The sequence below is a fragment of the Colias eurytheme genome, chromosome 10 (assembly GCF_061535395.1).
Source record: "Colias eurytheme isolate Ceu_HAF_F1 chromosome 10, ilColEury1 Martin Lab GWU primary, whole genome shotgun sequence".
Classification (NCBI taxonomy): Eukaryota; Metazoa; Arthropoda; class Insecta; order Lepidoptera; family Pieridae; genus Colias; species Colias eurytheme.
Genome location: NC_142989.1, coordinates 4,870,225 through 4,875,409, shown reverse-complemented (window position 1 = coordinate 4,875,409; position 5,185 = coordinate 4,870,225).

The following is a 5,185-nucleotide window of genomic DNA, read 5'->3' as shown; positions in this document are numbered from 1 at the left end:
CTATTGTTTCAATTAATATCCCAATAATTTTAATGAAATTTATCGTGCCGCAGTTCGCTCTCCAGGATATAATAACATTACATTTATTAATAGCTAAATGAATATTGAACGAGTGTGCAAATTTTCATTTTATTTGAACCGATAAAACTATGTACCTATTTAGAATACCTATATTAAATGTTTCATAATTTTACAATTACGATGTTGTTTCTCTATAAATAATAATATAGGAAGTCAATAAAAATTAAACACATATTGAAAAATGTATATCCCTAACTATTGAAAATATAAACATTAGAACAGAAATATCATATTTCTTCTATTTCCTATACATAATATATAAAGACAAAGATAGGAGTTGTGTTAGTTGAGACGATCGATCACTAATACAATAAAAGTAGCGGCAATCCATTCTGCCGGGACCGACTGCACCTTCCCGCACAAATCACTCTAATTAAAGAAAACATTCCCGGAGGTACAGTAGCAAATAAAAACATAGGTTAACTATAACGGCTCAGATTTTTTTTTCTTAAATTGTGCGATAGTAAATTGTGCCTTTGCGTTTGATGACCTGAATATACTAACACAACGTTAGGTTGTTATAATTTTCACTACAATTTTATTTATGATTTTAGGTAAATAATAAAAATTAATATATGAACACATTGAAAATTTATATAGAGCACCAATATTGAACAATACCTCAAAATATAAAATTTTGTAGGCTTGTAGCCGCGGCCCTCGTGGACATAAGAAATTCCCGTGGGGATGAGAAGTTAGACGGTGGTAAAACAGCCGATATCATTCTCTTACTCTTCAAAAACATTTATTAGGTTAATAACTACTTAAATTTATTATGGAAGAGCTTTTGAACTTTTTCGACAGGCCCTATATGATAGCATGGTGAATTCCCGAGTTTACAACAATAAGTATAAATCTTAGGTATAAATATTTTGTTTAATCAACATAATCCTTCAAGGTAAATCCTCATTATTATTATCTAACATAAGTCCTCGTAAAGTCAATCAAGGAGTGTTACGTTATTTGGCCTTCTTGCAATGCCGTAAACGCTCTCACAGGACTCTACAATTACGAGTAGGTATTGATGACATTGTTAATTGCTACAACTTGTCTGAACGTTTTCACCATTCTACAATCATAATTATATTGCAAATTCGAAATTATTGATCAATAAATAATAATTTATTACCAATAAGGATCAATCAATTGATTTAATCTTTAACAACTTTTTGAAAAACAGATGCTTTGTAATTTCTGTTAGAAAGGTAAAACTTTTATTCTTTATGTAAATATACATATAGGTATATTTTATTGAAAGGCCTCATGTCGGCAGGGTAATCTATTAGGGTACCTAGTACCTACACAATATAACCTCTTTTTACTTTTTTGTTTAGAAACCCTAAAATGTTTTATTTTCAATTTCTTCGGACTAGTTGACATTTTTAAAGCTAATAACTTGTAATACTTTGTAACGTTGTATTAAACCATTGAACGAAATACTTGGTAGAGGGCTAGTTACGTCTACGTAAGTTTCTCCTCGTCAATGTGTCAAAACCATGACCCTTAAGTTACGAAATAAAAACATTATCAATGCCCTTTTTACGCTTGTGTAAAACAAGATAGATCTACCGTAATTCTCTGTATAGTTTATTACTAGCTTTCCGCCCGCGGCTTCGCCCGCTTTGTCTATGAATTATAAACTAAAACCTTCCTCTTGAATCATTCTATCTATTAAAAAAAACCGCATCATAATCCGTTGCGTAGTTTTAAAGATTTAAGCATACATAGGGAGATAGGGACAGAGAAAGCGACTTTGTTTTATACATGTAGTGATGATGATGATGATTAAAAATTTACAATTTTTAATTGTTACATAGCAACAATAGACAATAGACATAGGTGATACTAAATTAAATGTCTAATAATAAATAAATAATTAAAGCATACTCATTGTAACTTTTATAAATACAATAAAACCATTCTGGTATAGTGACTAAATAGGTGGCACGTACTATAAAATAAGAGATAATATATGTTACGTGTATTTTCTTGTATATTCTTCTACTTACTCTGATCCTTGTTTACAAACAACACATGCTCTTATTTGTTTCCTTTATAATACTTTGTTGATTTATTAATGGCGATATATACTCATACGCTAGACCTTTTTTATTAAAAGGTTATCTAGGTATTTTTATCTTCTTAAGTCTTGTTTTGTCGTATAATTTTTTGCAAATTTTCTCATTCCCACGTTGTAAAAGGTAAAGGTTATTTTTAAGACCACAATATCACGACAATTGTTAAAATGCTTGTTATCCAACTTTGTATGGACTTTGACCAGATTCCTTTTACCTTTACCTCCGAAATAACATGTCTTCTGGCAACGAAAAATATCTTACTGAAGCGTTTGTTTGTTTGTTTAAACGCGCAACTATCAGGAACCGATTTGAAAAATTCTTTCACCGTTGGATATGTACGTGAAACCATATTGTACCACGGGAGAAACCGGGGCAGACTGCAGCCAGTATATTATATTTAGTTGTCATGAATATAAAATCATGAAAGTAGGTACATTTCGTAATATTATAATTTTTAAATCAAATTCTAGAGTTTTTATTTATCAAATCCAAAAAATCAGGCTGAAACGATTAATTTGGTCGAGGTTAAATCCTAAGTGTAATCCTATTAGCTATTTTGATAAGTAAAATGAAGGCTCTGACTGTATAAAAGCTGAGTGCCATTTAAGTGTATTTTGAATTCATAAAACTGTTTTTGACGACACAAATCTAACGAATAGTGCTCAAAATGTATGAATAAATCGCTTAGTAACTGCAGCGTGCATTGCGAGCTGTGAGCTGTCATCAAACCTTGAAATTGTTAGCACAGGTTTGCTATAAACACGCTGATACACTCTGATACACTTGAAAACATTTCAATTTAATTTCATTTTTGTATCAACGTAATATTATTTAACAGTAGTGTAGAGTTTTTTTTATTTTATTACTCTCGAAGAAATGGATTTATTTTATACTTAACATGTTTTAATGTAATACCTATATTGCTAAAATAACAAAGCACCAGGTATTGACGGCGTGCCTTCTGAAGTGTGGAAGGAAAGTGGAGCGGTGGTGCAATCCAAGTTATATGAAGTCCTCAGAAAGATATGGGATGAACAGATACAGCCGAAAGATTGGAATACGGGAATAATATGCCCAGTCCACAAGAAGGGTAGCAAGAAAAAGTGTAGCAACTACCGCGGAATTGCTCTGTTGCCAACAGCGTATAAGATCTTTTCGTACATACTGCTAGATCGACTGGAACCTTACGCGGAAAGAATTCTCAGCGATTATCAGTGTGGGTTTCGTCGGAACCGAAGTACGATCGACCAGATTTTCCTTATCAAACAGATAATGGAAAAGAGGTGGGAATATTCTCAGAGCATGCACGCGCTATTTGTGGACTTCGAGAAGGCATACGATAGCATTGATAGGGGCGCCCTGTTTGCTATCTTAAAGGAGCTTGGTATCCCAATCAAACTGGTGGATCTAATAAAGGTGGCTATTGGGGAGAGTAGCATGCATGTAAGGGTTGGTAAAGAACTCACAGAAGGCTTCGCGGTGTTCACCGGATTAAAACAAGGTGATTCCCTGTCACCTGTGCTATTCAATTTAGTACTGGAATATATCCTGCGTAAAATGCTTGCATTGGATTGGGGAGTGTCACTGAATGGAAAGCATAAGGTGATTGGGTATGCTGATGACCTCGCATTGTTAGGTGAAACCCGCGATGAAGTGAGCGAAGCCGCGAGTATCTTGAAAGAAGAAGCGGAAAAGGTTGGACTAAAAATCAATGCCAACAAAACGGAATATCTCCACATGAAGCGGTATAGAGATACGCGAGCTCAACGCCAAGACCTACAGGCTGGAGATACGACGTACAAAGGAGTTGCTAGTTTTAGATATCTGGGTTGCACTATAACTGACTCACATTCCAGGGAGGAAGAAATTAATATCCGTATCCAAAATACCCTGAAATGTGGTGCAGCCTTGCATAAGGTGCTCGCGTCCAGGCTTCTGAGCAAAAACACCAAATTGCGTATATACAAAACGGTCATAAGACCAATACTTATGTATGGGTGTGAAGCCTGGACCCTGACCCAGATTGAAGAACGCAAGCTGTTAGTCACCGAAAGAAAGCTTCTTCGCAAGATCTTTGGTCCCACCAGACGAGAGGATGGAAGCTGGAGAGTCCGAACAAATGCCGAACTAGAAAAACTAATGGCCGAGCCAAATATACTTGGAGAAATAAAAGCACAACGGCTCCGTTGGCTCGGTCATGTAGAAAGAATGGGTGAGGAACGAGGACTGAAGAGGGCATACTTGGGGCGACCCCTGGGCCGACGGCCGGTTGGACTGCGGTTGGCTGGCGCGATCGAGTAGAGGCGGACCTGCGCGTGCTACGAGCCAATAATAATTGGCAAGAGACCGCTCAGGATCGGGGAAGATGGAGAGTTCTCGTCTCAGAGGCCAAGACCCACTTTGGGGTTTCAGCGCCAGAGGAGTAAGTAAGTAAGAGTACCTATATTGCTAGAAACTAGAAAATAAGAAAGTATAAACATAGTATAAACAAATAAACTTAATAGCTTCATGAATCATAATTGAGTAGGTACTTGTTGTTTAATTCATTGGAAAAGCTGCTGTTCTAAAATACGAGGCTATACTTATTATTTATCAGTTACTAGAGGTCCGCCCCGGCTTCGCCCGTGGTACATATTTCGCAATAAAAGGTAGCCTACCTATGTCCTTTTCTCGGGTATCAAAATATCTCCATACCAAATGTAATGCAAATTAGTTGAGTAGTTTAGGCGTGATTGAGTAACAGACAGACAGACAGAGTTACTTTCGCATTTATAATATTATAGTATGGATTACTACTATTATGATATAAAGTAATATAAATCTAACTATATCATTGATACGTATCTATTCTTAAGAATATAGTTAATGCAAGAGGATTTCAGAAAATAGGAAACTAAAAAAATATGTCTCTGGATGACAATGACCTTCCTATTTAAATCTAAATTTACTTAGTGAAAAAATGTACTTTTAAATAAAATGTATTCGTGTATTAACAGCTTTACATGAAAATCTGTTACAGGGACAGT